A 13,148-nucleotide genomic window follows, 5' to 3' on the forward strand; every position below is an offset into this window, starting at 1 on the left:
GTGCTTTCCAGGTGTATACACATCTAAGTAATAGAAGGATCCTCAGAACACTCATCCTGCCTGAAGTGGCTTGGGAATTAGTCTTTACCCTCAAGGAAGAGGTTTTTCCAGCTAAAATTTTAGTATCTTAAATATTGCCAAGAAAAAGTTTTGGTTGGTCAAAATCTGCCATGTGCTTTTTGTGATTAATACAAAAGGAACAGATCTTGCTTGATTAATGATAAATGCCAATAGGTTTTGTAGATACTTTAAAACATGGACTATTTAAGCCAGGATAAATCCTCCTGTATTGAGATTGGAAGGGTGGAATGGAATAAAACCAATACTTGTATAATGATGGCGGTGAATATAAAATGGAGACGTGAAAAAAAAAATAAAATAAATTGGAGACGTGATTATATATTAGTTACAAAGAATCCAAGCATGTTAGGCCATTAAAGCAATTGATGCTTCCCCGTGGGTTTCAATCTTTAAAGCTGCTCTATCAATGTTGACATATACAAGAGGCAGGAACAGATTTAGATCTTATGAGATCTGAAACTTTTATAATTTCATATTGTTTATAATTTGCAAGGACCTCTTACAGAAATGAATAAAAATTATACATCCAAAATCAAGTGTGGAGTTCAGTATTTAAATTGAGAAAAAAGCTGGCAAGTGTCACAAACGTAACAAAACCTAGAAGAAAAAAAGCATATTTTGATTAATTAGTTGCCTGTCTCGATACTCTATTTTTATTTTTATTTTTTTAAAAATATTTTATTTGTTTATTTGACAGAGACAGACACAGCGAGAGAGGGAACACAAGCAGGGGGAGTGGGAGAGGGAGAAGCAGGCTTTCCGCCGAGCAGGGAGCCCAATGTGGGGCTCGATCCCAGGACCCTGGGATCATGACCTGAGCCGAAGGCAGACACTTAACCAATTGAGCCACCCAGGAGCCCCGATACTCTATTTTTAAATTACTGGTTTGATTAATATTTCTGAAACACTACACAAGAGTAATCTGAAATTAAGATATACACAAGAGCAATTCAAACACATTTTAAGTTGCTGCTGTGTACACTGAGCTACACTAATTTGTAATAAATTACTCTTATCCTATATTGATTTATTGACTAAAATGTATAGGTACTCTGTACTTGTTTCTTCACTCTACTTGCTGAGTTGGTAGCAATTTGTATGCTGTTTGTGTCTACAGCTGCCAGATTTCATTAGGAAAAAAATGCATCAGATATGCTGAGGCATGATTTGGTAGGTTGGCATGCATAAAACATGCCATGCCTACGTAAGGCACCCCTCAACCTTGCAGTGTGGCTATGAGATTGTGCCCTGTAAACACAGAGATTCTCCTCAATTCCATTCTGAGCAGGGCGCCTGGGTGGCTCAGTTGGTTAAGCATCTGCCTTCAGCTCAGATCATGATCCTGGGGTCCTGGGATCAAGCCCCGTGTCAGGCTCCCTGCTCAGCTGGGAGTCTTCGTCTCCCTCTGCCCCTCACCATGCTCATTCTCTCTCACGCTCTCTCTCTCTCTCTCAAATAAATAAAATCTTTAAAAGAAATTCCATTCTGAGCAATTCCCATCAAAAAAGGAATAAAATGTAAGGTCCTTTTATAATCATATATGATATACACACACATATATAGATATGCATACACACATGCACACACACACACATTTTTGTGTATTGCTACCAAGAGGAGTTGAATTTCTACTTTGATTGTCAGTGAAAACCATCTTCTGCTTACAATTCTGCATTTCTAGGGGTTGGAAGGCTTGTCCTCACCTATTCCATGCCTCTCGTGGCTGCTCCACTTCTCACATCAGGGTGAACGTGAGGCTCCGATGTCAAGGCTATGGGGTCTGTTTGCAACATGATACGACTTACCAGAATCTCTAGACTGGATGGGTCAGCTAGAAGGCAGTCAAAGTTCTCCTGAAAGCCTCCTCTATACATGCAGTGATCAGCCCACAAAAAACTTACCACAGAAGTGATGACAAAGCCTAAAATAAACCTGAATTACCAAACCCAAATGAAAAGAATTCCAAAACCAACTGCCCTCAGTAGAATCCCAAAATTCACAGTAGCCTGTGACTACTAAATGACTGACTAAAATCAGGGGTTGTATAATGGATGGAAATCAGGGTAGAGAGAGACAGTGATCTTCATGAATCATAGTTAAATGATTGAACTTTCCAGATTTTACAAAGCCATGAAACCATGTGACCACATTACGAGCTCCCTTCCCATGACTTATACTTTATTGTAAATCCACCCTTGTAAAGAAGCTATCATCCCTACATAGATTAATGTTTGTTATTATTTCTTTAGCTGTTACCTTTATCACTCGATCTTAAATGTATAATCATCACATCTGTTTTAATGAAAGGCAATTTGCTGGTCCCTGAAGTAGAATTCACTTGGAGCATGGGTGCTGGCCAATGATGCCCCGGAGCCTGCCAATTTCTTCCTGTTAACAGCATCATCTGTGCCCTCAAGACAGTCCAAAATGTATACCTACGCCCAAATTAGATAATCACGGAAACTTATAAATAACACGGATCACAAGATCATTTAATATTAGAGACTTAGAAATCACAACTTTCTAGCTCCAGGTGTTCAGATAAGCAGCTGAGGGCCAATGACACCAAGTGATTTTCATTTTATCTTTTTATTATTTACTAGAAGAATTAGGTTCATACGCCTTGCCTTTTTTTTTTTTTTTTTACTACTTATTCTTTGGAGTCGCTTTGATAGAACCCTCCCACATATTAACACAGCCACTCTGCACTGAGAAAAGCTATAATATGTACAATATCTTTACACTGTACAGACTTTTTTCTATATTGGAATTTTACATTATTTAATAGACAGTATATGTGCTACTAAATCAGTCAATTTTTTAATGTATGATGGTTTTGAAATACATAGTTTGGAACTAATGTATAAATGTATACATTTCCTACAAACTGAATGGGAGAGTGATGGCTTTAATTTCCATCAAACTATCAATCATGGGTTTGGGAAAGAGATTTTATACGACTCTAGGTTTAGTCAATATTCAATACCTAATGTTATATTTTTCATAACACAGAATAAACAAAATTATTTTTGAAAATAGCCAAAGGGCATTTGAATGGCATCATCTTCCTTTTCTCACCATCAGTTATTTGTACAATCTTCAAAAATTTCTTGTAGAGTTTGCTTTTATTTTTTGCCTAATAGCTATGTTTTGTGGTAAGCCTAATTACACATTATAGGGTCCTACATATAACTTGTTTGATTTTTGATTGCAGAAAATTTCATCATATTTAAAGAAAATTAGGTAAGGAAAGAGAGTGAATAATGAAGCTAAACTTTTGATTCTATGTTTTATAATTCATTTAAATTATTTTTTAGTTGAAATTATCTGAACAATTATTTCTGTTCTGTGGATCAATTTTATGTCTTGAGATATAGTATAAGAAGATTGTCATTTATTTAAATCCTTATTAAAGAAAGAACATACCCTGTGCAGAAGAGATGGCAGTTTCTAATATCCTGAGTGTGACTGAAGCTACAAAACATGTCTAGTATAAATGATGATTTACTCTAGAAAGCAAAATCTAGCATCCATTTATAGCTTAAACTAGTTCATAAATATTTGCTTTTAATCACTAAAGACAATATTTTCTAAAATTTATATTATTGGTGATTTTTCCCTCAAATATTTTCTAGTAGATGAATCCTCCTTGCAAAGGCATTGTAACGATTCAATAAAAGAATAATAAATTTACTTAGAATTTTTAAGACCAGTCTACCCTGAATGCACCTTTCTTTGCCAGTTCCAATCTATTGTTGTTACTTACTAGATGTTAGAACAATTCAAAGACAGTTGGTATCACCCTTACTAGAGACAGGAAATATCTAAATTAATTTTTATTCTCTCTGAGGAAGTAGCAAGCATTTGTTCAAAATCAAGGGGTTTTCAATAGAGCGTTACATTTACATCACAGTTAAACCTCATAATGGCATATTTAGCTTTCATTAACAGCACATCTCTTGTTTGTTTTAAAATGTTTTATTTTCCTAAAAGTATTTTCTGTAATGGAAATCTGGACTTAGATTACACCTCAGCAACATTGATGTTCTAGCCCCATATGGGTCAAATTATGTAAAATATTACCATTACTGAAAAAAAAAATAATTATTTGATTTTGAGTATTTGGGTTCTTTAGTTTGAAGCCATTGTTTTCCTGTTGATGTTGGATGTCCAAGTTGGATGCTGATAGAATGATTGCCCTATTTGACTTCAGAAAATGTGGTCAATGAAATAAAACTATGACACTTGTCTAAACAAAGTAACTGTCAACTCACATCACAGGCTCCTTCTAAATAAAGGACTCCAGTACATTAAATTTGTTTTTCTTTAATGAACCTAAGCTTTTCACTGTCATTACTCATTCCTTCTAAAAACAGAGGGAAATGCAATACATTACTCAAGGGAGACCATTTGTCTTGAGGTGCCTATTTTCTTGATGTAAATAAATGAGATTTTGGCTCACTCAACTACCAATATTTTGACTTCATAGAAATTCTGTATTATATTGAATGTTGCCATTTTTGAAATTAATCCATACCCTTCCCAGAGAATCTAGTGATAATATACAGGAGCTTTAGGGTAAGACTGTTTGAAAATCATTGTCAAAAAAGCATGTCAAGGGGTGCCTGAATGGCTCAGTTGGTTAAGTGTCTGCCTCTTAATTTTAGCTCAGGTCATGATCCCAGGGTTGTGAGATCGAGCCCTGTGTTGGGCTACGTGCTGGGCATAGAGCCTGCTTAAGATTCTCTCTCCCTCCCCCACTGTCCCTCTCCACCTTCTCTTTATAAAAAAAAAAAAAAAAAAGCATGTTAAGAGAGAAATGAATGATGATTTTAGTTCTTGACTGATAGATAGAAAGAAAGAATCAAGAACCATCATATTTTAATAACCCTGTTTTTTGCTAGCCTCCATTTATTGAACGCATTGTTCAATATACAATTTTTTACTTTTTTTTTTCACTACTCTTCTACATTGTGACTATTCCCAGGTTAGAGTCCAGGCTTCTCAATACCATTTCTACAATTATTGCAAGTAGACAGTGTTTCCTGTTTGTTTTGGCATTTCCACTAGTAGCTACAGCGAATTGGATCTTCATGACCAAATCACATGTTCAAAAATTTCACTGCCATGCATTGCATGGCACTTGATATCCAAAAGTCCAAAATATTGTATATTATTGAACTCTTCCATCTCTTGGTGCAGAGAACAGTTAAGCCACATACTAATCTGTTTGCAGAGAGACTCTTTATAGCAATATCCTGGCTACCTTGGAGATGCAACGGACCATCTCTCTTTGGTGGCAAAGAAATCACATGTCCAGGTGAAGGCACAACTTTTAAATGAATCCATAGGTTGACAGGGAAGACTTGATGGCAGAATGAGTGTCTGTGAATGGTATGAACTTCTGTCTTGTCTACATATTTGACACACACTTGTCCATAAGTGTAATTTGAGGATAACTCTCCTGTGAATTATCCTGTATAATATTTTTCCCCAGTGAAAAAGCCAATGAAATGGTCCATCAGTCAGATGGTAAAAGAATAGCTGAATAGAATTTGCTTCTTTTTTTATGATTTTACTTATTTATTTGAGAGAGAGAGTAAATGAGAGAGCATAAGCAGGGGGAGTAGCAGACTCCCCACTAAGTAGGGAGCCTTATGCAGGGCTCCATCCCAGGACCCTCGGATCATGACCTGAGCTGAAGGCAGATGCTTAACCGACTGAGCCACCCAGGGGCCCCTAGAATTTGCTGCTTATATTTCAAACAAATTAAAATATATTAAAAAACTCTTTTTTAAGAGAGAGAGAGCACAATTTGGCGGGGGGTTGGGCAAGGGGCAGACAGAGAAGGAGAGAGAGAATCTTAAGTAGGCTCCATGCCCAGTGCAGAGCCTGACACAGGGCTGGATCTCACTACCCTGAGATCATGACCTGAGCCAAAATTAGGAGTCAGATGCTTAACTGACTGAACCACCCCGGTGCCCCTGAACAACTTTATAATTAAAAGAAAGTTTCCCTTAAAAAACCTGACATTACTAGAACTAAAAAGAAGATTAAAATAAACCGTTTATAATATCTACCCATAAAAATTACTGCTCTTTTCTTAGAAATTTAAAGTAAAAATTACTTTCTTTTGAGTTTACTTATATAACAATTAAACAAAGTCAATTCACATGAAAATTATATTTCATTTGTCATGGCCCTTAAGTGGGGAGGCATTATTATGTTATCAACATAAATTCTATTTTTAAGGTCATTGATTTAATGGAATACATTAGATGCCCATTCCTTTATTCAAGAAAGTAAATTAGCCTTTACTAAGTATTCATTAGTACAAATTATTACATAGAACTGAAAACAATCTAGTTAATCATATAAGAGAATAAAAGAATATATGGATTAGATATTTGCTTCTGAGAAAAGAGAAATCATGCCAGTTTCAAATGAATAATATCAATTCAAAAAATATCAGGAAACAAAAGGACCTCAGAATCAGTTTTATTTATCATATGATCCTATATGAACTACATAAGGACTAAATATTCAATGGGTAGAAATATTCATACTATCTACTTTTCTTTGCATTAGATATTAATATATACAAATCATGATTTATATTCATGTTTGCAAAACATGCTCATTCCATTTTGAAGTGAGATAATCCTTTTGGACAGAATTTGAATTTAAGCCTTTTGAAGTTTTTGTATTTTCTACCAAGAGTTGATTTTTCTAAGTGGGTACTAACTCCATTTCTCTCAATCTGACAAGACAGTTGAGATAAGGGAAAATAAGTGAAGGATTAAATTCAAAATTAATATTTTAGTATTCACATTTATACTTTAAAATAACTTTAGCCTAATTATTTTTATAAGAATCATAAATGTTCCTGTGTAACCCCTATACTGAAAATACAGTATAATGCACACATGTAATAGTTCAGCGTATTATTTCAGCCTTAAACTTCATGAGTTTATTACAAGCAGATTGTATTTGGAATGTGTAGTTTAATATTTTTATCCACTTATGTTTAATAAGGGGTGGCATTTTTAAAGGTACAAAGAGTTATGTTGATGCATAGGTTTTCACAAAATTAAATGAAATTTCTTTTTTTTAAATTTTTTTTTTAAGATTTTTATTTATTTGTGTGAGAGAGAATAAGAGACAGAGAGCATGAGAGGGAGGAGGGTCAGAGGGAGGAGCAGACCCCCCGCTGAGCAGGGAGCCCGACGTGGGACTCGATCCCGGGACTCCAGGATCATGACCTGAGCCGAAGGCAGTCGCTTAACCAACTGAGCCACCCAGGCGCCCAAATTAAATGAAATTTCTATCTGATTTTTTTTTTTATTCTAATATTTAGTAATCCATCTATACCTTCTCCCAGTAAGATAATTAGGTAATTATCTTGCTTTAATTAAACTAAATTTTGGTGGTGGTAGGGGTAGAGTATAAACAAGGAACATATTTATGGACAAAGCTTACTTTAGTAATTTTCTTGTTCTGTGAGTGGGTACATATGATCTGTACACCTTTATCTTTGTACAGTTACCTGGCACTTACTTGGAGCTGTGTTTTCATAATAAATTACAATACCTATATTCCGTTTGTGTTGATTATGACAATGGTCTTTCTTTCTTTCACAAATATATTTATTTTTTTAATGTTTAGAAATTGTGCAACCTGTTGCAGTCATCTTTCCAATATTGCTTATTTATTCAAGCAGAATGAAATAATTAGATATCATGGCTATAGTATAAGACAAGATGCTTCTCAGTTGTTTTTCAGGAAAACATGGAATCATAGCATTCCTAAACAGCTGTTTTGCTATAAAATATAGACAACATACAGGTGATACCTGATTATTTTTCAATTTTATAAAAAAAAAAATCCATAAAGTTTATAGCTAAATTTGAAGTTTGAATGGAAAAAGAAGTGGAAATATGTACAACTTGTGGTACTGTGCTTTTTCTCTTAAGTCATGATAAGAAAATCAAGATTTCATGAAGAGAAATTTCTTAAAAATTAGAGTATGAAGATATCCCAAAGCAGGCATATTAATGTAGTTAATCTGATATCACCTCTCAGGAGTGGACAAACTTTCTCGAAAAAGTGGCAGATAGTAAGTAATTCAGGCTTTGAGAGCCATAAGTCTCCATCAAAATAGTCAACAGTGTCACAGAGTGAAAGGAGCCACAGAGGGATGCCTGGGTGGCTCAGTTGTTAAGCATCTGCCTTCGGCTCGGGTCATGATCCCAGGGTCCTGGGATCGAGCCCCGCATCGGGCTCCCTGCTCGGCCGGAAGCCTGCTTCTCCCTCTCCCACTCCCCCTGCTTGTGTTCCCTCTCTCGCTGTGTCTCTCTCTGTCAAATAAATAAAATCTTTTTTTTAAAAAAAAAAGAAAGGAGCCACAGACAAAATGTCAACAAATGGGAGTGGTTGTGTACCAATAAAATCTAATTTACAGACACTGGGATTTGAATTTTGCATGATTTTCAAGGGACAGAAAATAATTACTCTTCTCTCAATTTTTTGACTACTTAAAAATGTAAAACATTTTTTAGCTCACCAGTCATATACACGGATGGGGTGAGCCACAGATTGCTAACTTCTGAGGTAGACCTTTTGGTAGGGCCAAAACTTCTGTACAAAAATATAACAACACAGAGTCCCCTGATACTCTACTTTGCCTTAACCTTCAGCTTTATGACCAAGGGATGGGCTGTTCCCCTGGGGTGAGATAAGGCATGATCCTGAGTTCTTTCTGGGGTGACAAGTGGGCATTCAGCACCTTAACTATGAAATAAAGATGTCTATAGCATCCATTCCTTGGTACTAATTAACCCAAGCTGAAAATTTATTTTTATTATGTTTCAAGGCACCTGCTCCTCAAAGTTGCATTGTCAAAATGGTCTTGTTAAATTGTGATATGTCCATACATATAAACTTGTTTATTAAGCCACTATGTGGAGGAGTTGAAATGTTATTAAATATATAAAAGTAATTCCACTAGGGCTTTAATAGTAGGGCTTCATTTCTCTCAGATAATTCACAAGATATTGACATATTTGTATATAGTCAGCTATGCTGGGTGGGCTGCAGTGGTTTGCAAACTGTGGTCTGGGGAACCTTATTGTAGGAGTTGCTGAGAACAATGAGGGTGATTCTATTCTACTTTCACATAACGGTTCCACTTTTTTAGTGGTCCATTTGGTCTTCCACCTAAGATTCATTTAAAGAATTGGTCTGCTTTGCTGATATATATTTTTGAAAATCAGTGAACTAGAGACTTAGTAGCTTGGCTAGAGCACGTTTCAGTAGAAATAACAAGCTTAGACTCATTGTTTACTCATCGGCTGAACACTTCCCTCACCTATACTACAAGATGGTCCAAAAGCTACTATCATTTTACTTTCAAGAACTTCCTGATATCTCCCCACACTAGGCTGAACTCCTTGTATTAATCTGAAAACCTGAATTTTATATGACAGTCTCTGCAAATGCATATGGTAATTCCTACCTATTTTAAACCCTGTTCTTATTCTCACCAATCTCAAAAGCCAGCTTTTGTTTCTGGCATAATTCGGTTACCTTGCCTAATTGTTACTTATATAATTATTTTATTTTCCACAAATAAAACTTTATTTTTGAGTATAATTTATGTTTCGTGTGTTGTTTTTTAAAATGTATTCTAGACAGTTTGGAATAAAAGCCTGTATTCAATGGATATTTTCCTTATTGATTGGTAGGTGTTTATTGAAGCATATATGATTACATGTTTTTTGTCATTAGAAAATGTTGAATATTATTAAATATAAGTAAATAAAATAAGCTTCTAGAAAAATTCACCATTCTTAGTGATGTTTATATATGCTGTTATAGAGCATTTCATAATTTAGGAATACCTTATTACTATTATTTGTTTATATCTAGTCTTTCAAAACTATCAAAACAAACTAATCAAAATATTTTTTTTCTTTGAGTTTCAGAAACCTCTAAAGTGTATTATTGAAATGAGCTATTTAAATTGTTTTAGAACACCAAACACAATTCTTGATTTCTTCTTTTCTTTCCTTTTCTTTTTTTTTTTTTTTAAGAGAGAGAGGGGAGCAAAGGGAAAGAATCTTAAGCAGACTCCCCACTGATCACTGAGCCTGATGCAGGACTTGATCTCAGGACCCTGAGATATGACCTGAGCCAAAATCAAGAGTCAGACACTTAACCGATTGAGCCTCCCAGGCGCCCCTCTTGATTTCTTTATTAGTGCTTTTTAGGGTATTTAGTTCTCAGTTTCTGAGTAAAAGGTATGATGTCTCCAGTTTGCTTTCTTATACTTGATACCGAGTAGTGAAAATTTCAAGGAGAAAATAATGCCAAGCACCTTTTCAGTAACAGCAATGAAATTAGAACCCTGAGAAGAGTGATTTTCTGAATATCAGCTAGTGCTACCAGTTACCCTTGAGTCATTTCAAAGGGCACAATTAATTCTTGAATTATATTTACTGTTTACATTACTTATTGAATAACATCAGGCCTGAGACTTATGTAATTAGTTTACATCTGTCTCATCAATACAAGTTGCTCAGTATGAAGCAAAGGGTCTGCTATCTGAAACAGAGGGTCACTTTGCCAGACCAGATCTGGAGGGGTGGAATCTGAGGAAGAGAGAGGCCACTCCTTATGACATAAGACTAAGCTGATGGCACTCCTGTATCACATTTCTCCTGAACAACAACAACAACAAAAAACAAAAACATTTCTCCTGAACAACATGCACTGAACCAGCTCCCTGCACTCTATCGGGCACAACACTGGACTCGTTTCTTCTACAATCCTTGTAATTGCATGTAGCCCCTCCATGTCTGGGATCAAGCAGTTTGCTGTTGTTTTCTCAAGACTCCTGGCTGAAAAAGAGTAGTTCCCTCCTTCAAAGAGGCCTGAACCGACTCCTGTGTCCACTCCCACTGAAACTCAAAGCCCCAGAAAGCTGGGCACAGCTAATTGCAAAAATGCAATGGAAAAATTAACCTTACCTTAATTACTTAGTTACTATGTTCCTTCACCTTTACCATATTCTACTGGCTAAAAGCAAGTCACAGGGTCCTCACATACAGAAGGGGAGATTGTAGGGTGTGAACAGCAAAGCAGTGAAACTCATGGGGCCACCCTAGATAAATATCACATGTTAATATCAGCATATTAACAATATCTGCTTTTGTGTATTAATATTAGTGTATTAATATATCTGTATTTGTGACAATCAATGCCAAATGCTATTGATACATCAATACATATTTGTATGATATTTTATTCCATATTGCTCCTTTGTTTTTGTTTTTTAAATAAAATATATACAGAATAAGACCATAGTATTTTTTAACAATTTCATTGTTGGCTAAGTTTTAACTATTTCTCTACTGTGAAGAGTAAATTCTCTTTTTTTTAAAAAAATTTTATTTATTTATTTGACAGAGAGAGACAGCAAGAGAGGGAACACAAGCAGGGGGAGTGGGAGAGAGAGAATCAGGCTTCCCATTGAGCAGGGAGCCCGATGCAGGGCTGAATCCCAGGACCCTGGGATCATGACCTGAGCTGAAGGCAGACGCTTAACGACTAAGCCACCCAGGTGCCCCAAGAGTAAATTCTCTTAACACAATACAGCAGGACAAAAATTTTAGAAAAACTATCTGATACAGCAGAAGTGAGAAGCATTCATGAATGTCAAGCACTATGAGAATTTAAAAAAAATATCAGAAAGAGAACAGCAGTGCTTTATAAAAATCATAAGCTAATATGTCATTAATTGTGTATAAACTAACTTTTACTCAGGGTAGCATCCACTGATAACACATTTGAAAAAGATAAATTAAAATGGAGAAATGATCACTGTAAGAAGTTACTTCTACTTTATAAGTGTCTGTAAAAAACTGTCTGTAAATGATGGAAAACATCTAAATCATTATCCTTATTGTACATTAACTATATTTATGTGTATGTGATTATGATTACCATTGACCTCATTGTGTATTTTACTCTGTGTGTGTGTGTGTGAGAGAGAGAGAGAAAGAGAGGGTGGGGGGAGAGAATGATTACCAAAGACGGATGAGAGTCCAGTGGAGGGGATGGGAATTTGGAAGACGGATGAGTGTGGAACCAGCTGACCTTCACAAGCTGGACCTACATCTATGACTTCTAAGAACTGATATGTTTGTTTTAGAGTATTTATTGGTCTGACATTATGCAAAAACAATTCATCTACATTCTGGTTTATTGACCACCAAAATCTCATGAAGTCACTCCTGGGATAATACCCATTTTTCTGACAAGGAATCATAGACTTAGAGAGATTAAGACACTTGCTAATGTTATACTACTAGCAATTAGTGGATCCAGAGTTAGAATAAGTTACCTAACTCCAGAATCTGCACTTGGGTTACTAATTCAGGTTTATTAATCTTAAAGTTATAATTGAGTCTAAGAAGCAGAAAATAAGAGACCCTTGGAAGCAAATTAACTGCATTTATTCATTGCCACCATGGCATACTTATTGCCCAAATAGCCAGTATCTCATCTTTTCTTTCTTTTCTTTTATGAGAAACTGCATTGTTCATCTATGACAGCTTCTAATAAATGGTCACGATATTGATTTGGATACAACATGAGCCCTCCTTAAATACATCTTACCTCTAAATAAGTTTATTTTCACTGATAACTTCTCACTATCTTATTCTCCTGGACTTTTTCCCTTTGTGTCTATGTGTACTCAGTCCTTTTATTTATCTATATTCATTCTGACACCATGAGACAAAAACTTACTTGTTTTTTTTCACATTTTTAAAAATTTTATTATGTTATGTTTATCACCATACATTACATCATTAGTTTTTGATGTAGTGTTCCATGATTCATTGTTTGCGTATAACACCCAGTGTTCCATTCAATACGTGCCCTCTTTAATACCCATGACCAGGCTAACCCATCCCCCCACCCCCCTCCCCTCTAGAACCCTCAGTTTGTTTCTCAGAGTCCATAGTCTCTCATGGTTCGTCTCCCCCTCCAATTTCCCCCCCTTC

Source organism: Leptonychotes weddellii, chromosome 3 (assembly GCF_054177405.1).
Source record: "Leptonychotes weddellii isolate Sample4059 chromosome 3, ASM5417740v2, whole genome shotgun sequence".
Taxonomy (NCBI): domain Eukaryota; kingdom Metazoa; phylum Chordata; class Mammalia; order Carnivora; family Phocidae; genus Leptonychotes; species Leptonychotes weddellii.